This window comes from Ailuropoda melanoleuca, chromosome 8, assembly GCF_002007445.2.
Source record: "Ailuropoda melanoleuca isolate Jingjing chromosome 8, ASM200744v2, whole genome shotgun sequence".
Lineage (NCBI taxonomy): Eukaryota > Metazoa > Chordata > Mammalia > Carnivora > Ursidae > Ailuropoda > Ailuropoda melanoleuca.
The window spans coordinates 33,534,189-33,557,384 of record NC_048225.1 but is presented as its reverse complement, the minus strand read 5'-3'; the positions used below and the strand labels follow the sequence as shown (position 1 = coordinate 33,557,384).

General features: G+C 35.7%; 1 pseudogene; it reads left to right on the top strand.

Annotated features, from left to right (window-relative positions):
• The window catches only part of LOC100467186, a 57,149-nt pseudogene extending 54,417 nt beyond the window's left edge, over positions 1 to 2,732 (top strand).
• The last annotated feature ends 20,464 nt before the right edge of the window (positions 2,733 to 23,196 follow it).

Sequence of the window (23,196 nt, the reverse complement as noted above, 5' to 3'; positions counted from 1 at the left end):
GAGTGGCAGGCAGAGGGAGAGGGAGAAGCAGGCTCCCTGCTGAACAGGGATCCCAATGCAGGGCTCTATCCCAGGACCCTGGGATCATGACCTAGGCTGAAGGCAGACACTTAACTGACTAAGCCAACCAGGTGCTCCATCATGTAAGTCTTGATCAGACCACATTAATTGCGATATTTCACATTTTGAAATCAATCATTAAAATTTACTAGAGCTAATAAAAGTGGTAAAGCTTTTCCACCAATATAATTCAGAAATGAGTTCATTCATTCATAAATTAAACTTCTTTTGAGCACCTACCATGTGGCAAACCTATGTTAACCAACCAGAGTGTAATCATGATTAAGGACTTGAGACTGAATATTCTAGCCACCAAGGAACACACTTTCGAGTGAGGGAGATGGGGAGATAAGCTTAACTATTATGAAAAGTCTTTAATATAGTATTAGGAGTATGAGGGACAGAAGCAGGAAAATGTTTACTCTTAGCCCGGAAGGCTGACCCAAAGCCTGTATAGTTTTGATAAGAATCAAATACATGCTGGTTGCTACAGTCTTTAAGGATCTCATGATTGTCTGTGTACTGCACTAATAGTTAATATCAACCTGAATGATAAGCACCAGAGGAATCTTGCAAAAGTAGTTTTATAAGAAGAAATTCAAAGAAATTTGAAGAAACTTTTGTAATCTGATACTCCCTGCATGCCCCCTTCCCTTTGATTACTAAGCATTTAACAACCAGCCGCATACAGCAAAAAGTGCAGCTCTTTCTGCCCACAGGTCCTGTCTCTGTGCTACTTAAATAAAGTTAGTGAATTGCACTGTAAGCATCTCAAGAAAATTTTCTTGACCATTGCATTAGAGGACCCCATAACAAGATCACCAAAGAGAGGCGTTAACTAATTTGTAGGAAATTAGAGACAGTTTTATGGGAAAAGATACATAGATATTAGATATTTATCTAGATAGTTCATAGAGAAATTAAGTTTCAGTCAAATTAAGATGATGGGGAAGAGCCATCTACTACCCTCCAATGGCCTGTCTCACTGCCCACATGCCCTGACAATGCCTTGAAAAAGTTTTTCTATTACCCACAGTCTTTCATCAAATTAGACCAATGTCCAGAGCACTGTCTCTTCACCTCACTTGCACCTATGCCAAAGGTATAAAATTTGGTGCAGATGTTTGAGCCTTAATGCTTCAAGGTATAGAACTTTTAGCCAATGTTGTAGCCCCTAGAATGGAGCCGAAGGGAAGAACAGTGATTACTGAACAGAGTTGGGGAAGTCCCAAAGTAACACAAGATGGTGTGACTATTGCAAAGGCAATTGACTTAAAAGATACATATAAAAATATTGGCACTAAACTTGTTCAAGATGTTGCCAATAACACTTTTGAAAAGGCTGGGGATGGCACTACTCCCACCACTGTCCTGGCATCTTCTATTGCCAAGGAAAACTTCAAGATTAGCAAAGGTGTTAATCCTGTGGAAATCAGGAGAGGTGTGTTATTAGCTCTTGATCCTGCAACTGCTGAACTTAAGAAGCAGTCTTCAGTGACACCTGAAGAAATTGCTCAGGGTGTTATGATTTTTAAATGGAGACAAAGAAATTGGCAACGTCATTTCTGATGCAATGAAAGAGTTTGGAAGACAGGGTGTCATTACGGTAAAGAATGGGGAAAACACTAAATGATGATTTAGAAATTATTGAAGGCTTGAAATCTGATGGAGATTATATTTCTCCATACTTTATTAAAACATCAAAAGGTCAGCAATGTGAATTCCAAGATGCCTATGTTCTACTGAGTGAAAAGAAAATTTCTAGTGTCCAGTCCATCATACCTGCTCTTAAAATTGCCAATGCTCACTGTAAGCCCTCGGTAATCATTGTTGAAGATGTTAATGGAGAAGCTCTGAGTACACTCATTTTGAGTAGGCTAGAAGTTGGTCTTCAGGTTGTGGCAGTCAAAGCTCCAGGTTTTGGTGACACAGCTATTGCTACTCGTGGTGCAATGTTTGGAGGAGAACTGACCTCACAACTTAGGAAAAGTTGGAGAGGTCATTGTGACCAATGATGACGCCATGCTTTCAAAAGGAAAGGGTGAGAAGGCTCAAATTGAAAAATGTATTCAAGGAAATCATTGAGCAGTTATATATCACAACTAGAAAATATGAAAAGGAAAAGCTGGATGACTGTCTGGCAAAACTCAGATGGAGTAGCTGTGCTGAAGTTTGGTGGAACAAGTGATGTTGAAGTGAATGAAAGAGTTACAGATACCCTCAATGCTACATGAACTGCTGTTGAAAAATGCATTGCTCTGGGAGGGGGTTGTGACCTGCTTCAGTGCATTCCTGCCTTGGATTCAATAACTCCAGCTAATGAAGTTCAAAAAATCGGTATAGAAATTATTAAGAGAACACTCAAAATTCTTGCAATGACCATTGCTAAGAATGCAGGTGTTGAAGGATCATTGATAGTTGAGACAATGATGCAGAGTTCCTCAGACGTTATTATGACACTATGCTTGGAGATCTTGTGAATATGGTGGGAAAAGAAATCATTGATCCAACTAAGGCTGTAAGAACTGCTTTCTTGGATGCTGCTGGAGTGGCCTTTCTGTTAACTAACTACAGCAGAAGCTGTAGTCACTGAAATTCCTAAAGAAGAGAAAGACCCAAGAATGTGTAGAGTGGGTGGAATGGGAGGTTGTATGGGAGGTGGCATGTTCTAATCCCTAGAATAGTGCTTCACCATTATTTTTTAAGTATTTGTTTATTTATTTGAGAGAGAGAGACAGACAGACAGAGACAGAGATAGGGAGAGAGAGCATCATTGGGGAGGAGAGGGAAAAACAGGCTCTCTGCTGAGCAGGGAGCCCAATGTGGGGCTCGATCCTAGGACTCTGAGATCATGACCTGAGCCCAAGGCAGATGCTTAACCAACTGATCCACCCAGGTGCTCCAGTGCTTTACCATTATTAATGAACAGTGAGAGGAAGCTCAAGGCAGTGTTCCTCAACAATAACTTCAGAGAAGCCAGTAGAAGGAAATGACTGAAGAAAAGGCAGCCTGATATTTAAGGAAATCACTGTAACCATCAGTTACTGGTTTCTATTGACAACATATAATGGTTTATTACTGTTATTGCCCATGCCTATGGAAAATTTATTTTATATTTTTGAATAAAAAGACATCTGCACATTCCTGATAACTGAGTGCAAGAGCCATGTACCAATGTACTGCTTTCAACTTAAACCACTGGGGCATTTTTACTACTATTCTGTTAAAATCAGAATTTTAGTGCTTGCCATTACCAGATGAAAAGTAAAGAAGCAGCCTTTCTGTGGAGAGTATGAATAATTGTATACAAAGTAGAGAGATATCCAATTATGTGACAACCTTTGTGTAAACCTTGCTTAAAGTTAAAAAAAAAGTGATGAGGAAAAGCATTCTTGATAAAGATGATTTTAAGGAAGAAATTGGGGAACTCCTAGGTGAAAAACACAAATGTGCTTTGAATCCTTTCTGTGCCACTTAGTCACTTTGAAACCTTGGGTAATTTCTTAACTTCTTTGAATTTCAGTTTTCTCATCTATTAAATGGTTATAATAAAATCCTCTACAAAAGATGGTTGTGAGAAATAACCAGCATGAGTCACTAGGAAATCCAGTCTGAAATGTGATGATCATTTTTCTCCATGCATCAGATGTTCTGTGAGTCTAACCTTCAACACTGAGAAAGGAGAAACCTATTCTTCTAAAACTTATTTGAAAATTCTGTTGGCTACTTACTGCTATGCTCAATGGACCATAGTTCTGACTTAGCATGATAATTCCTTTGCTCTTGGACCTGTCCTTCTAAATCCTTTAGATTCAAGTAATAGCCTATGTGAATGCTTTGCATGTCACATACAAATTGTCACATCACACACCTTGTTAAATTTTAGCATCCCTATATTAAGAGATGCCACAACACACCTACTTCACTTTAGGAACTGGTGTTGTGACAGCTGAGATACATAAATTTTGTAGCAGAGTGAGGAGCTTATGGTACTTATTTGCATGTCAAAACCCAAATTTTGCTTTTTCCTCATTTTTATTGACAATGATTATGTCTAGCTAATGGGAATAAACTGAAAGAGTTGTGCATCTCAATGAGTTCTCTAAATGCTTTGCTATAGTAGAGCTACAGATTAAAATAAAATTTTAATCATGTATCCACCTAAATGCTAGAAGAATAATAATAATGATTAAGGATCCTAGTCTGCTTTTTGTTCTACAAAAAGAACTTGACATCCATAGGAAGGGAAAAAAAAGACTTCTTTCATTTCTTTATTGGCAGTTGTTATTGAAATCTTACAGTGCTGGGAAACCTGGAAATCTGCCCACTTTCTTTATATTCAGTACAGTTTAAATTTTACCATCTACGTGTGCAAGTTTCTCTTGACAAAATCAAATTTTATAAAACTTCACCTATGAACAGTGCTTTGTTTCTCAGACATGTTAATTTTAAAATTATAGAACTGAGTTATAGGTAAAGAATGACTAAATCAAAGAATACTAGGTGGATAACTCCATAATCTGATACCTATTCCCAATATGTCATTATTTAATACTTCACTGACCGTAGATATGGCACTTTTCCCCCTATATCTCAGCTCCTGCCCTGTATACTGCAGTAAAATGATCTTCCTTCCCTGTCAACGTCAAAGATCATTGTATAAGGCAATAAACTGATGCATACTTTAAAAACTGTCACATATTATAAGACATGCTGAATTTAGTTAATATCTTAAAGTCAAAATAGATATTTGCTGTGTGAAATAAGATAGCAAGTTTAATGCAAAATTCTATAACTGTACACATAATAATTTTAAATATAAAGGTAAGCTTACAAATGATTTTAAAAACTGGGCCAGGAATCTTCAAAGTTAACAACAATAAAATTTAAAGATCAACAAGTTAGAAAGTATCTTTTCTAATTGGATTAATTAAATTATATTAATCGTTGCCTGATAATTTGACTAGAAAGAGGTGGGGGGAAGAGTACCCCAGTAATGTTCTCATGAACTTATCGTCATGTTTTTATTAAAGGATATTGCTGTTAGGCTTTTTTGTCTGTTTTGGCCTGGGTCCTGAACCTGAAAATAGGATACAAGGTGGGATTAAAGGGACTTTCTCCACCCCCACTGTCATGCCCTGAAGTGAAGCATAAAGAGGTTTCTTCACTTCCCTTGATTTGGATTGGCAAATGGTATTTATGTAACTGAGGCCCAAGGGTGCAAGAACACCTGGCTCCAGAGGTCCCAGACTAGGCTGAGCCACTCCTGGCTGACAAAATCCACAGGCAGAGAGACAAGTCATGGTGAAACCAGAAAGGAATTGATTTCAGTGAAGCCAACACCAGGAAGACAGTGGATAATATCTCAAAGACTGTCTACAAAGTGTTAAAAATACTTCTAGGTTTATATAAGGAAAGTGTGGAATAAAGGTCAGTGGGTACATGCAGGTGGGCAGTAAAGGTCAAGTGGTTAATTTTCTTGGGGTCAATCACATGGGGACTTACTGGCATCAGGGTGGTCTCTATTGCATGAGGAGGTAGTTTCTGTTCCCATCACAGGATATTTTGCCCTCTGAATCTTTTGCCTGAGTTAAAAGATAGATGGAAAGGAGAACTCAGTCAGAAAGTATAGGCCGAGGTTAAAATGGAGGTAGCTGAAGTCCTCTTTCATTTACAGACGTTTTGAAAAACGGAAAGCATCAACTCCCACACAATTTATTATATGACTAATCATACTATATACCTTTCAGCTATATTCATTAACATGACTTTATTATCCCACCATCTTTTTCAAACTAAGATGACTACTTCAGACTTCTCAGAAAGATAAAAAGTTGCCAACAACTTCACTGTTTATTGTAGAAAACCCTCCCTTTCCCACCATGACAGTGACTTTCTCCTTAACCAAACATGCATGCAGCTCCTCTTAGCTCTCTCCCTACTAGGCCCTGACTTTGGGCTTTGTCCTTGGCCCTTTGGCCCAGTTTTAGCAAGAATCTTATTGAGTCATTCAGTGAAAAAATCTCTCACCCTGGGTATCTGATCACCTTCCATATCTGATCAAATTCCTCATTGCCCACACTGAATATCTTATCACTCAGGCCTGCCTTCATCAAGAATCCTGTCAGACTGGTTTAGCCAGAATCCTCCATTCCCCTGATGTTTTCCTCTTGGTAATTTTTCATCCACAGACTCCCACTCTGATCCTTACCTATAAATCCCCATTTTTTCTTGTTATGTGCAAATTTTAGTATGCTTCCCCTGCTGTAAAACCCTCATCATAGTAATCTTTCTTTAATAAAGTTTACTTTATCATCTTTAACAAGTATCATGAAAAAGTTTTCTTTAACACCTTCTTTTAAGAGCAAACTTCAATCTACATGCTATAGATAACATTAAATGACTGTTTATTCATAAGCCTCTTGGAAAATCTTCTCTCAAAATCCTTGTCTTGCTTTGTCCACCAACCCCAAACTATTCTCTCATGATCCTTTCTTGGTTCTAATCAAGCCTTCATGTTGGAAGATCCACCTTACAGTAAAATCCAAAACAATACAAATATTCAAAAATTTCCCAACCTTCTTCAAGACACTAAGAATCTATCAGGGTAGTTCTCTCCCTTATTGTGCTGAAAAAAAGTTCATCTTCACATTACTGACAAATTGTTTGGGTGATATTTTATGGGAGCCAATATTTGATGATCTTAGTTACCACAAAAATCCAGTTGAAACCTTCTCACAGCTATGGTCCAATCTTGGAAACAACACACCCCTCTGAGGCCCCTGAATAAAGGTAATAGCCAGAAATATCAAGCTATTGAATGCATCTGCTAACTTGGTTTTAGGGTTTTCTTTAAGATTGATGGTTCCTCATGCTGTATATTCTTGGCTTCTTACTGAATATACACGTTTCACAATAAATACACTTACCTCCAATGAAATTTTGTCTCACTTTCTAAGACATTTCTATTCATTATTGTAACATTTTAAGTCCTGAATCTCTTCTTCAATGAAGAGATAACTAATGAAGAGATAACCATCTAGCCTCTACTTGCAAGTTATCCGTGCCTTAAATATGTTTTTAGAAACTCATTTAGATTACCTAGCATTACCTAGTCATGTTTGCTGATGGGTCATATGTAAAGACTGAAACAGGAAAATATTAGGTGGGAGTTACTTTAAGGGATCTCACTTTACTCCTAAAATAATATCCTTTAATATGGACAAATCTTCCCAGATAGTAAACTCATTGCATTCACTACAAATCAGGCTCATCAGTCTGAGTCCAAGTAAGAAAAAGAAACCACATAGTGATTGAAATGGGAGTAATGAAAGTAATACTTAAGCATTGATGGAAGAGTAATTATAAAATGTGAAAAGATTTTAATGATTTCCTAGTGCTGAGATAGAGTATGTTCATAAAGAGGTTAGGCTTGGGAGTGGGACAGTACAAAACCAGGCCTCAACTCAGATTTGGCATGTGCACTGTAGTTCGTGTACTTCTGACCTAAGCAATTTCCACTAGCTGTATGAACAACTCCTCTGTTCATAACTCTTCCATTATGAGTTAATATATACTGATTCATACATATTGAAATATCATTTCCTATTCTCAGCTCCACACTATTGTTGCACACAGATACGGGCAAATACTGGAAGCAACTCACATAATAATTAATAAGAGGTATGTTTGATTTTTCCTAAATTCCTACTAAATTTCCAAAAACTTTGTGTTCAGTAAGAGATATCTGTGTTCAGTAAGAAATATCAATGAAAGAAAGCTCTTGAATCTTGAAGGAAAGGATCTTATCAAATATTAACAATTAGTACAATAGTGACATTCCAAGGAATTGATCTTTGAATCCATATATTTCAATTAAAAGGAATACATCCTCTTCCTCAAAGAATGGCCAAAAGTTGGTTCCTACCAGAAACCTCAAACTGAGGATTATTACGAACCTTCCAGCAGGAGATACTTCTTGGAAGGAAATACCTCTTATCTAGTAATTCTAGATCAATTAGACAACTACAGTAAATTCAGACATCTTCCCAAGATCAGTGGAATACTAACACAGATATTGACAGTTTAATCTGCATTCATTTATTCTTTATTTTTCTTATATCCTTATGCTTTCCTTATCTAAGGCTACCCTTAACTATCTCACTTTTAAGGGTCCTTTATATTAATATAATTGATTAGTAATATTAATATTAATTAATATTATTTTAAATTAGTAGTCTTAATATTGCCTTCTGTCTCAATCTTTTCTTGATTTGAATACAATATCTGGCTCAAATATGCTTATTAATGGGTTAAAGCATACAACCAAATTGACTTGTGATATTTCACAAATTTTTTTATGGAAATTCTGTAGCTTCCCCTGGTAACAGTTTTGTTTTTTGTTTTTTGTTTTTTTGTAATGAAACAGTTAGTTTCTTGGGTAATAGGACTCATTTGTTAGATTATATTTTAGATGGAAAATATTACAAGTAAGAGAGCAAGAAATTTAAAGCCTTCGGTCATGTTATACCTAGGAAAGTAGGCTTTCTTCTCTACTGAATTAATGCTAAGGGAACTTTTGAGAAAGGTAGCTATTGTGATAGAACTTTCACAAAAACAGAAATTGGAAGAGAATTAAGAAATAGATTTTGTATATTTGGAGGCTGTTGTAATTTTGTAGATATTAAAAGTAAAATGTACTACTTCTCTATTGCTGTACTATTGGTAAAGATTTTATTGTGTGGCACTGGACAATTCTAAATAAGTCGTGCCAAAACATTACAACAGTATTTGACTAGCTCCTGGGTGGTGGGTGAGGAGGCGGGGGGGCGAGAGGGTTGAGGGGGAAAAAAAGGTTGTTTTTGACCCCTGATGACTGGTATGAATTTGTAGAACAAAGGCTCATTAGTTGCTACCTGAAAACTGAAGAAATAAGTCTTATCACTGTAAACTAATGGCTGACTTCAGGATAGTGCCTGACATGGCATCAGTTAGAATCAATTTGGTCCATTAGCTTTCCCTCTACAAAAATGAGGTAATTAGATAACTCAAGAAGAAAGAAACAGAAAGAAAATTTAAATTTGAGAACCAAATCCTAACAATTCAAGATGAATTCTGTATTGTTTTCTCTATCTTCCAGACTCATTACTTTATGCTTTGCAAGAGACCTAGAAAGTAGGCAGATGCTGAGGTGTATGTAAGAGAATATCAGGAAAGTCAGACAAATGCCACCAGGGCTACTGAACTCCTTACCCCCCCAACACAAAACAAAACAAAAAACAAAACAAAACAAATGAACTCCTCACCCATGAAGTACATGAAATCGAGCAGATAATATTTGAAAATAGAGCTACTTTAGTTATATAACTGGCCTCAAAAAGGGAAGCATGTGGTGCTTTAGAGGAAGAATACTGTGTATCTTTCTGAAGATCTCTATAGGACCTTTAATGTAACTAACAGGTCTGAAAAACAAACAAAAATAATAAAATTGAGTAATCTGTCTAATATTACCATTTCTGGCTTGTAGGGTCCTCATATTGGGGATGGGGCCTGTTCTTTTTATTTAATATGGATACTCTGGGCTCCTGGCTAAGAATCGGACTACAAATTGTGGTAATGATCTTTCTCTCCATATTTGTGTGGCAGTGTCGTTTACGTGTTCTGAATCTCAAATATTTCTGTGCCAACTCTGTGCCATTCAGCGATTCAAAAACTATTCACCCAACAAAAAAAAAAAAACAAAGGAATCTAACACTGTGGAGGTTGAAACAATCAGTCCTGGAATCTTGACACACGACTATGGCATCTTACAAAACAGTGAAGCTCTGTCCTCAGATATTAATGGTCTAGCTTGAACTTAGGGTGAAGAATGATGATAAGGAGACTCTGAGAATCAAAACCATGTATCTCTATATAACTTACAGTAATAGGTAATATATATTACATGTTTACACTTACATGGCCATGATATTTGACTCTCTTCATTAAAAAAACAAACAAACAAACAAACTCTATTAATCCATTGTCTTAATCAGCCTGACTTTAAAACTCCTGCTTAGAGAGATAAAAGTTGCAGATAACTTTATTGTTCATTTCAGGAAGTCTGCAAAAAACCATTTATCTAAAAAATCAAGCTGTTCAATTTTTAGATAGCATCAACCAATCCTTTATTTCCCCAGACACTTAAAAACCCTTATTCAATACCTGCACCACACTATTCCCACTACACCTCAGCTATTAACAGTATTTTCCTTAACCAATCCTAATTAAGCCCATAGATTGAAATACTACCTACCTTAAACAAGAATCCACATAAATATCCTAACTTTACCTTCTATACCCCAAGACACTACTGAGACTTTATCAAGTCAGTATTCTTCCTTACCATGAAAGGGTAATTTTAGCTTTGCCTTACCGACAGGTTGTATACCGACAGGTTGCATACCGACAGGGAGTTTGAATTCAACAGTCTTTTATTGCATTTGTTTTTTTTTGTTTCAGCGAGGCATTTTTTAAGATGGTTGAAAGGGTGGTAGTAAATACCAGATTGTATGGGATTGTGAACATGGCCCAGCCTTAGCTCATATGTATCAACCACTAATTCTGGAGCAGCCTTTTATCTGATTTCCACATGCTTACTCCCTCAAGTCTCTCTCTATATTTCCGTACCAGAAAGGACTTTACCACCTCTTCTTACTAAACCTTTACCCCAGTTTATTATTCCTCATATTCGTTATCACTGCCTGAGATATTTGCTTAATTTCTATGATTTAATTATTTAATTTAATGATTTAATTTACATGACTGTCACCAATAGAATATAACCTCCAAAAGAAGAGAAGCCTTGCCCATTTTATTTGCTACTATAATTCCAGAGTGTAGTGTAGGGTCTGATGCAAAGTTAGAGTTTAATATGATTAATTAATGCAAAAATGAATTCTGTGGTATGTGGGGAAATAAGGTAATGGTTACAATTTGTAGAAATATTTGCTACTGTCAAGTAGTGTTTAAATAAGGGGAGGCAGGAAAAACGGTGGTAGATCAAAAGACAGATTTAAATTTGAAAGAAAATTTTAAGGATAGGAAATAAATTTTCATGGAAAATCAACCAATGACAAGAACAGGAGACAATTAGTTGATCAACACTACTGAGTGAGCTGAAAATTATGAGATCCAAAAAGTGTATGAAATATTTTGGTGCCAATAGGAGAACACTCGTTTTCATGAAAAAGGGCATGACAGGTACAGAAGCAAATAGATTATGATAACCAAATAGTTTGCCATATAAATTGTAATCTTTTAAAAAGAACTTAGAACTTGAATAGAATTTAAAACTTGAATAATTTAGAATTAGAATAATAGAATTTGCTGGGATGTGTATAATAATCACTGTTTTCTCTATCAAGTTGAAAGTGAGGTCATTTGCTGTAATTAAGCGGACATAGTGGTGGGATTGGATGATCAAAGACAACAGAGATATTTTGAAATAAAAAATTTGATAAGCAGGAGAGAGGGACTAATTAGGGACATCCTGGAAAATACTAGAAGACATCAGGAAACCAAGTGACTTTGGAGATCATAAATTTTCACTGTTCTAGTTAGTTGTATGATTTCTCTCCTGTGCTGCTTAGTAGGAAAGGCACAGCAAAGAAACTGGGATGGAGCAAAAATTAATAATTGTAATCACGCTTGCTTTTAATAAATGATCATGCTGTATGTCCATTTAATACTAAACATATCTTACTAGATTGATGCTAATCAAATTATTTATGTCAGATGTGCTACTTATAGGAGTTCTAAAATCTTTAAACATAGGGTATTTTAGTTATTGGTAGACTATAAAATTTCAGGGTTTGAATTTTAAAGCTATGTAACTTTTGGAATTGGAGTATTAATAAATTTAACATCATTTATTGAAGAAAAGCTGAGTGGGCTTGAACCTTCAAGCATTTAGGAAACTGGACAGTGTTCAAAATAGATTAGCAACAGGGGCGCCTGGGTGGCACAGCGGTTAAGCGTCTGCCTTCGGCTCAGGGCGTGATCCCGGCGTTATGGGGATCGAGCCCCACATCAGGCTCCTCTGCTATGAGCCTGCTTCTTCCTCTCCCACTCCCCCTGCTTGTGTTCCCTCTCTCGCTGGCTGTCTCTATCTCTGTCAAATAAATAAATAAATAAAATCTTAAAAAAAAAAATAGATTAGCAACAAAAATTTTCTAGTTCAATTATGATCATTTATTTTTTAATGAAACTGGAGAATTTTTAAAAGTCAGATTTAAAACATTTATATTCACTTCCTTTCAAAGATTAAGGCTTATAATTATGAGGTAACAGATACATGCTTTCTGCAAGAGTTCAATTAAAGATTTCTATTCACACTCACAACCTTTCATTTTAATGGAGGCAAAAAGAAAATCTGAGAAATGGATATGTATGAGTCATTGTGAAAGTTGTGTATGTGACAAGTCCATATATATGAGTTTATAATCATTAAATTACTTTGGTTTCTAAGATATTGTTTTCAGTGAGCTTAACTCAAGTGTTTGAAGGGGAGTTTCAAAATTAGGTATTTGGCTAACATTAGTTGTGATTCATTTTTTCTACTTGCATATTTTACATGCTTTACCCTAATACTTGCAAATTTACCTTTTACTCTATTAGTTCACAAATTCTTGGAGGAAGGACAAGCTTCTTTTCATATTTACATAATCAGTGCCTAGCATATGGTTAGCACAGTTATGCATTCAATAAATGTTTGTATTTAGGAATTGGATTAAGGAAAGAAAATTACAAGGATTGAATTCTAGGTGTCAGATTTTTCTAATGAAGATGCACTTTGTATGCAAAGTTAACTAGGCATAGTACCTGTCACTTTTTACTTACTGGGATGAGAAAGGATTGAAACATTTCTAAAAAGGCTCACAAAATAAATTGTAAAGTTTTTGTGTCACCAAACCATTTAAAGTGGTTTACTAAGAAAATACTGCTGATATTGAAGAAAATTGAGCAAATACTAAAAAAAAAAATACAAAAACAGAAAGATATGCCATCTCATTATAAGCAGTTGCTACACCAAAAGTTCTGTTCTGAACAAGATGTTAACTGAGAAATATGCATATGAATTTTGGAAAATTAGCAATTTAATCATAAATAATAACACTGACAGAGATATGTATGCAAATATACACCCTTAGTTAAATACACATAATCTGGAAATAACTATGTATTGATTACCTTTATTCTAAAACGTATTGATTTGCTTTTATCATTTTATAGGAATAAGAAATCATTTTTAAATAGTAAGCCAATAAACCCCAGTACCCAACTGATGCACCTTATATTTGTAAATGGATATCAGCAGACTAATTGTCCTCCTGAATGCTGCAAATATTTTGTGATTATAGAAATGTTATTTTTAACAAACTTATTGAGTGTGAACATTTGAGATGCCACACAGAACAGAATTATGGATGTTGTCTTTGTAATATCTCAGATTTATTCTTCTTAAATAGATGTTGTGATGAGTTATGTAGATGTATAAACCTTATACTTAGGATTCAAATGTATGTAAGTCTATCTTATTAAGTAAACTAACTTTTCTCTCACAGTAATTCCCAATAACTCTTAAGGAAATTGCCTATTTTCAAGCAAAAGCTTTATGAGTTTTAGCCATTGTGTGATCTTCCTCATAAGCTTTGGTCTATCACCTCTATTCTATTATCAGGTGTGGCATCCTAGGTACAAAATAAATTCATATAGTTGAGTTTTGATGAGGTGAGAAATATTGACATTAAAACCAGTTTGATTTAATGTGCCTCAATAATAAAGATCCAAATTTTACAGCAAACCACTGAAAAAGCAAAGTGATTTTTTTAAATAATCTGTATTGTCAGGTCTCATTACTATTCAAAACTGTTTTCCTAAATTTGAAAAGTTTATATAGATGTGAAAAGTATGGTTAAGACCAAATGGATGAGATATATTGAGAAATTGGAATTCTCCTAAAAGTTAGAATAACAATATTGTAGAATTGAAAATTGAAATATTTCATATATTTGAATGTATTTAAAAAGCATTATGGAGGCATGTTTATCGTATGCAGACTATGAGCCTGATATATGACAGGGTCCATCATGATAAAAGTGTCTGAGACTTAAATACTTCAAAATATTTGTAGGGCCACCTGGGTGGCTGAGTTGGTTAAGCGTCCAAGTCTTGATTTTGGCTGAGGTCATGATCTCAGAGTCCTGAAATCGAGCCCCAGATTGGGCTTCGTGCTCAGTGCAGAGTCCGCTTGTCCCTCTCCCTTTGCTCCTCTCCCCTGCTCTCTCTCACTTTCTCTCTCTCTCTCTCTCTCTCACACACACACAAATGAATTAATAAAATCTTAAAAAGAAATAAAATATTTGCAAATGATTTTACTCAAATAATCACAGGTCAAGTAGCTCTCAATTACCTTGATAAATAAAACACTTTCTGATTTCTAATATTTCCGATTTTAAAAATTAATTTGGTTGTTAAATTTCAGCCACTAGTGGAAAAACATAAACCTAACTGTGGCTGAAAAACATAAACCTAAATCAAAGTCGTAGGGCTTCTCACTTTAAAAAAAAAGGTAGACTTTGTTTTTTAGAACAGTTTCAGACTCACAGAAAAAAATGAGTGGACAGTGCAGAAAGTTCCCAGATCCTCTCTTACCCCCACACCTGCACAGCTTTCCCCTGTTATCAACCTCCTGTCTCAGAGGACTTCATGTACAACTGAGGAACCTACAGTGACACATCATTATCACTCTAAGTCCCACCCAAAGTCCAGAGAATGCATTACGGTTCAATCTCGGTATTGGACATTCTGTGGGTTTTAACAAATGTATAATGACGTGTGTCCATTATTAGAGTTCCATACACAATACGTTCACTGCTCTAAAAATCTCATGTGTTCCAACTATTCATCTCTCCTTCTCTTCATCTAATCCCTGGCAGCCACCAATCTTTTTAGTTTCCAAACTTTTGACTTTCCCAGAATGCCATCTACTTGAAGTAACAGTATGTAGCCTTTTCAATCGGTTTGTTTCACTTAGTAACATGAATTTGTTTCCTCCACATGCTCTTCTTATGTGATAGATCATTTATTTTTATTGAATAATATTCTATTATATGGATGTACCACTGTTTATATACTCACTCACTTACTGAAGGTCATCATTGTTCCTTCCATGTTTTGAAATTTATAAATAAAACTGCCATAAATATCTGTGTGTAGGTTTTGTATGAACATGAGTTTTTAACTCTTTTTCATAAAAGCTAAGGAGCATGTTTACTGGATTATATTTGTGTAAGAAACTGCCTAACTGCCTTACAAATGGTTGTAATATTTTGTGATTTTTTTTAAAGCTTTTATTTTAATTCCAGTAATACTATTATATTATATTGCTTACAGGTGTACAATATGGTAATTCAACAAGTCCATACATTAGCTGGTGCTCATCAGGACAAGTTCACTCCTTAATACCCATCACCTATTTCACCTGTCCCACCACCACCTCCCCTCTGGTAATCATCAGTTTGTTCTCTATAATTGAGAGTCTGTTTCTTGACTTGTCTCTCTCATTTTTCCCCTTTGCTTGTTTGTTTTGTTTCTTAAATTCCTTTATGTAAGCAAAATCATATGGTATTTATCTGTCTCTGATTTATTTCACTTAGCACTATTCTCTCTAGCTCCATCCATGTCATCGCAAATGGCAAAATTTCATTCTTTGTATGGCTGAATAATATTCCACTATATATATATATTTCATTCCATTATATATGTCAATATTCCATTTATATATATGAATATATGATATATAAATGATATAAAAGATATATATATAGATATCTATATCTATCTATCATATATATATATATATATATATATATATATATATATCTTCCTTATTCATTCATCAATCAATGGATTCATAGGCTGGCTATTGCAAATAATGCTGCTATAAAGAACAGGCTGCATATATCCCTTTGAATTAGTGTTCTCGTATTCTTTAGGTAAATACCACTAGTGCAATTGCTGGATCATAAGGTAGTTCTATTTTTAATTTTTTGAGAAACCTCTACACTGTTTTCCTCAGTGGCTGTACCAGTATGCATTCCCACCAACAGTGCAAGAGGGTTCCTTATTCTCCATATACTCCAGTACCTGTTGTTACTTGTGTTATTAATTTTAGCTATTCTGACTGGTGCGAAGTGATCTCATTGTAGTTTGATGTGCTCATTGCATTTGCTGCTAATAAGTGATATTGAGCATCTTATCATGTGGCTGTTGGCCATCTGGATGTCTTCTTTGGAGAAATGTCTGTTCATGTATTCTGCCTATTTTTTAGTTGGATTATTTGTTTTTTGGGTGTTCAGATGTAAAAGTTCTTTATTATGTTTTGGATACTAACCTTTTATCAGATATGTTCTTTGAAAATATCTTCTCCCATTGAGTAGGTTTCCTTTCAGTTTTGTTGTTTCCTTCACTGTGCAGAACGTTTAGTTTATTTTTGTATTTGTTCCCCTTGCCTCGGGAGACATATCTAGAAAGAAGTTGCTATGGCTGATGTCAAAGAAGTTACTGTATGTGTTCTCTTCTAGGATTTTTATGGTGTCAAATCTCACATTTAGGCCTTTAATCCTTTTTGAATTTATTTTTCTGTGTGGTATAAGAAAGAGTTCCAGTATCATTTTTTGCATGTTGCTGTCCAGTTTTCCCACACCATTTGTTGAAGAAACTGTCTTTTCCCATTGTGTATTCTTTCCTCTTTTGTTGAAGGTTAATTGACCATATAGTTGTAGGCTTATTTTGGGGGTTTCTCTTCTGTTCCATTGATCTATGTGTCTACTTTTGTGTGAGTACCATATTGGTTTGATTACTACAGCTTTGTAATATAACTTGAAGTATGGAATTGTGATACCTCCAGCTTTGCATTTCTTGTTCAAGATTTCTTTGGCTATTTGAGGTCTTTCTGGTTCCATACAAATTTTAGGATTGTTTCTTCTAGTTCTGGAGAAAATGCTGTTGGTATTTTGACAGGGATTGTATTAAATGTGTAGATTGCTTGAGGTAATGTAGATATTTTAACAATATTTGTTGCTCCAATCCATGAACATGAAATGTCTTCCCATTTCTTTGTGTCATCTTCAATTTCTTTCATCAATATTTTACAGTTTTCAGAGTACAGGTCTTTCAACTCTTTGGTTAGGTTTATTCATAGGTATATTACTGTTCTGTGTACAATTAGTGAATGTGATTATTTTCTTAATTTTTCTTTCTCCTGGTTCAATATTAATGTATAGAAATGTAAGATTTCTGTACACTGATCTTGTATCTGAAATTTTGGTGAATTGATTTATCAGTTCTAGCACTTTTTTGGTGGAGTCTTTCATGTTTTCTATATATAATATCATGTCACGTGCAAATAGTGAAAGTTTTACTTCTTTCTTACTGATTTGGATACTTGTTTGTTTATTTGTTTGTTTTTGCCTGACTGCTGTGGCTAGCGCTTTCAGTACTGTGTTGAATAAAAGTGGTGAAAGTGTACATTCTTGTCCTGTTCCTGAGTTCAGGGGAAAAGATTTATTAGGTTGCGGTATGTTCCCTCTAACCCTGCTTTTTTGAGAGCTTTTACCATGAGCGAATGTTGGAGCCTATCAAATGATTTTTCTGTGTTTATTGAGGTGATCATATGGTTTTTATCATTCCTCATGGATGTGATGTATCACATTGATTGATTTGCGAATATTGAACCACACTTGGAATCCAAGAATAAATCCTGCTTGATTATGGGGAATTATTTTTTTAATGTATTGTTGGATTTGGTTTGCTAGTATTTTGTTGAAGACTTTTGCATCTATGTTTATCAGTGATATTGGCTGGTAATTCTCTTCTTTAGTGGTGTCTTTATCTGGTTTTGGTGTTAGGGTAATCTTGGCCTCATAGAATGAATGTGGAAGTGTTCCTTCCTCCTCTATTTTTCAGAAGAGTTTGAGAAAAATAGGTACTAACTCTTTAAGTATTTGGTAGAAATCAACTGTGAGGCCATCTGATCCTGCACATTTGTTTTTTGGGAAATTCTTGATTACTGATTCAATTTCTTTGCTGGTTATTGCTCTCTTCAAATTTATTTTTTCTTCCTGTTTCACTTTTGGTAGCTTTTGTTTCTAAGAATGTATCCATTTCTTCTGGGTTTTCCAATTTGTTGACATACAGTTTTTCACAGTATTCTCCTATGAGGGGCACCTCCGTGGTTCAGTCAGTTAAGCATCCAACTCTTGGTTTCAGCTCAGGTCATGGTCTCAGGGTCCTGGGGTTGAGCCCTGTGTCAGGCTCCTGGCTCAGCGAGGAGTCTGCTTGAGATTCTCTCCCTTTGTCCCTCCCCCACTGGGTAACTCTCTCTCTTTCAAATAATAAATCTTAAAAAATTCTCCTAGGATTGTTGTATTTCTATAGTGTTGGTTGTTATTTCTCCTCTCTCATTTGTGATTTTATTTATTTGATTCTTTTCCCTTTTTTTCTGATAAGTCTGGCTATAGGTTTATCAGTTTTACTGATTTTTTTTTCCCCAAAGAACAGCTCCAGGTTTCATTGATCTGTTCTAGCGTCCATTTGGTTTCCATATCATTTATTTATGCTCTAATTTTTATATTTCCTTCCTTCTGGTTGTTTTAAGTTTTGTTTGTTCTTTTTCTAGATCCTCTATGTACAAGGTTAGGTTATTTGAGATTTTTCTTGCTTCTTGAGGTAGGCTTGACTTGCTATAAACTCCCTTCTTAGAACAGCTTTTATAGCGTCCCAGAGGTTTTGGATCATTGTGTTTTCATTTTCATTTGTTTCCATGTACTTTTTGATTTCATCTTTGATTTCCTGGTTGACCTATTCACTGTTTAGTAGCATATTGTTTAATCTCCATGTATTTGTGTTGCTTCCAGATATTTTCCTGTGTTTTACTTCTAGTTTCATAGCATTGTCGTTAGAAAATATGCATACTATGATTTTGATCATCTTGAATTTGTTGAGGCTTGCCTTGTGGGCTAATATATGATCTACTGTAGAGAGTGCTCTGTGTGCACTTGAAAAGAATTTGTATTGTGCTGTTTTAGGATGGGATATTCTGAATACATCTGTTAACTTCATCTAGTCTAGTGTATCATTCAAAACCATTGTTTCCTTGTTGTTTAGATGATCTGTCCATTGATTTAAGTGTAGTGTTAAATTACCCTATTTATTGTATTATTTATTATATTTATTATATAATTTATTATATATATAATTTATTATATAAATTACTATTTATTGTATTATTCCTTTATGTTTGTCATTATTTTATGCATTTGGGTGCTCCTATGAAGGGTACATATATATTTACAATTGTTATATCTTCTTCTTGGATTATCCCCTTTATTATTATGTCATGTCTTTCTTAGTCTGTTATTACAGTATTTATTTTAAAATCTACTTTGTCTGATATAAGTATTGCTACTCCAGCTTTCTTTAGACATCCATTTGTGTGATAGATGTTTCTCCATCCTCTTACTTTCAATCTGCAGGTGTCATTATGTCTAAAATGGGTCTCTTATAGGCAGCAGATAGATGGGTCTTCTTTGTTTGTTTCCCATTGTGATACCCTACATCTTTTGATTGGAGCATGTAGTCCATTTACATTTAAAGTAACTTTGATAGATAAATATTTATTTATTTATTTATTTAGATAGATAAATATTTATTGACATCTTTTTTTAGCTTGTTTTATGGTTGTTCCTAAAGATTTTCTCTGATCCTTTATTGTCTTTCTCACGTTTTGCTGATTTTCTTCAGTGATATGTGTGAATGTTTTTCTCTTTATTCTTTGCATATTAGTGGTTTCTGATTTATGCTAACCATTAGGTTTGTATATAATCTCTTCTGCATATAGTGATGTACATTAAGTAGATGGTCACTTAAGTTTGAAACCATTCTTTTCTCCTCTCCTTCCTATGTTTCAGGTATATGTTGTTATATTCCTTACTTTGTTAGTTCTTTGACTGACTTTTTACAGAAATATTTATTTTTTACTGCTTTTGTGTTTCGTACCTCTCTGCTTTCACTTTTGGTCTCTCCTTTCCACTCAAAATGTCCCTTTTAATATTTCCTGTAGAGCTGATTTAGGGTCATGAACTCCTTTAGTTTTTGTTTGGGAAACTTTTTAAAAAATATTCAATTTATTCATTTATTTGAGAGAGAGAGAGAGAGGAGAGAGAGCTCGCCGGGGCGGGCGAAGGAGAGTAAAGGGCGAGGAGAGGGAGATGGAAAGAATTTCAAGCAGACTCTGTGCTGAGCATGGAGCCCAATGCATGGCTTGACCTCATGACCCTGAGATCACACACTGAGCTGAAACCAAGAGTCAAATGCTTAAGTGAGTGAGCCACCCAGGTGCCCTTGTCTGGGAAACTCTTTATCTCTCCTTCTATTCTGGATGATAGCTTTGCTGGAGAGAAGATTCTTGGCTGTAGATTTTTCTCATTCAGCATTTGGAATATATCATGCCACTCCCTTCTGCTTTGTAAACTTTCTGCTTAAAAATCTCCTTAGCCTTATGGATTTTCCCTTGTAAGTTAATGACTTCTTTTGTCTTGTTGCTTTAATTTTTTTCTTCTTCTATCACTGTATTTTACATATTTAATTACAATATGTTTCGGTATAGGTCTGCTTTTGTTGATCTTGTTGTGGGTTCTCTATGCCTCCTGGATCTGGATAACTGTTTTCTTCCCCAGATTAGGGAAGTTTTCAGCTATTTTCTCTTCAAATAAATTTTCTGCCCCCTTTTCGCTATTCTTCTGGGACTCCTATAAATATGAATGTTACTATTTTTGATGGCATCACTAAAAATTTTCAAAGTCTATTCTCCTTCTGCACAATTCTTTTCTCTCTTTTGTTTAGCTTGATTACTTTCGATCACTCTGTCTTCTAGTTCACGATTTTGTTCCTCTGCTTCTTCCATCCTGCTATTCATTCCATCAAGCATGTTTCTCATTTCATTCATTGTGCCCTTTATCTCTGCTATGTTATTCCTTATCTCTATGTTAAGGTTTCCTTTCACTCATGTTCCCCCCTCTTTTTGCAAGTTCAGTGAGTATCTTTATGATCATTGCTTTAAATTCTTTATCAGGCATGTTACTTACACCTGTTTTGCTCAGATCTCTGGCTATGGCCTTTCCCTGTTGTCTCATTTGGGATAAATTTCTCTTTCCTTGTTTTGTTTGCTTCTCTGTGTCTATTTCTGTATATTAAGGAAGCCAGCTGTGTCTTCTGCTCTTGAAAGTAGTGACTTTATGAAGAAGAGGTCCTGGAGTGCTCTGTAATGCAAGTGTATTCCTTATGCCCTGCTGTTGTGTCTGAGTCAGTTTTCCTTTCATTGTTATCATCCGCACTAAGTCTTTGCTTGTTTTGGGTTGTGCTTGCTCTCTGTGTCATTAGTGGGGCCCAGGCAGGCCAGCTCTGAGCAGGGCATGCCCACTGGGGAACGTGGGAGCAGGGCAGTGGTGTTAGCAATATTTGTACGTTACCAATAGTCTTATGCCAGATACCCTGAAGCACTGTGGCAGCTGGGGTCTGCATGCCAGAGCAGCTGGGGCATAAGTCTGGGCACAGTGTGTGATAATGGCTGGGTGCAGCTTGGCCTGGCTCTTGACTATAGCTGGGAGTGTGTGGCTGGGCATGGTGCATGAGGCAACTATGTGCACAGCTGGACAGATGCCCCACAGCACCTGGGGGCTCAGTGCAGAGAATATGTGCAACGTGCAGTGACAGCTATACATACAAGGCTATATGGGGCATAGACAAGGAGCACATGCAGCTTTAACAAAATTTGCCCTGAGCCCAGGGCAGAGGCTAGCAAGCTTGGAGTGGGTAAGTCCTCGGAAGAACTCATTGGCCTGGCTCACTGTAATGTTTTATATAGAAAGAGTCTGTGCAGCCCTGATTCCCACAAGTGTCTCTGTCTTTATGCTGGGGGACAGAGGAGGAAAATGGCACCAGCTCCCTTGTTTTTGAAGAAGACCTCCAGGACACTCCAAAATCAAAATGAACAGATCTGCTTCCATTTGTCCCTGGTGGTGTGTAAATTGCCATTTTTATGTTGCCTTTCCATGCAGGTTGCTGTTTCTGTTGACCCGGATATCACTTACCCTCCTGGTTTACCTTGTGCTGAGTCACCAGACTTTAAAGCTCCAGGCTGCAAGTTCCACTGGTTTTGCAAACTCACAGAATTCAGCCCCTCAGTTTTTAAAGTCAAATGTTAAGGGGATTAGTCTTCCTTGTGTGAACTCCCTCGTGTGAGGGCCCATTTCTCTGCCCTCTCTGCATGTGCAGCTCCCTCCCTTCTGTAGGCAGCCTCCCTCACCATTCTGACCTTCCTAACCTTTTCTTGTAGCTTATTCTGCCTATTTACTTGTGAAGTTTTGTTGTTGTCGTTGTTTGTTGTTTGTTTATTTTCCTGCCAGTTTTCATATTACTCTCTGTTTTATTGAATTGGATGCAGACATTATCTAGTTGAAAATGTGGGACAGGTTGAGCTCAGGGTCCTCCTACTCTGCAATTTTCTCCAATAACTGCCTGTTGTACCATTTTGTGTACCTAGCAGCAATGAACAAGAGTTTCTATTGCTCAAGTGTTTTCCACTTTGGAAATGAGAAAACTGTCATAATTTATTGAATATTCAAGTTTATTAATTAATTATAAATTATTTTGGGTTTCATGATATTTTTAAGTATCTATATATCTCTAACTATATCTATGTCTGTATATATCTTATATTAACCAACATGTTTTGAATTCTTTAGTGAATAGAGAGCACTGTTTTCCATATATAAATCACCATTCTTTGATATGTCTTACATACCTATATAAAGGAAACTGCACAATAAATATGAAGAGAACCATATCTCATTATCTCATAGCCAGTTACTATTTGCCTGGAAGAAAAACAAAATAAAATTTCAATTGCACTGTATTTTGTTCCTCTCATTAGAAACTACCTATGGATTCTGACCCATTTTTCTGTCAGTAGGCCACACAGTTATTAAATACATATCATTCTGGAAATGTTGCAATATCTTTACAAAGTTTATC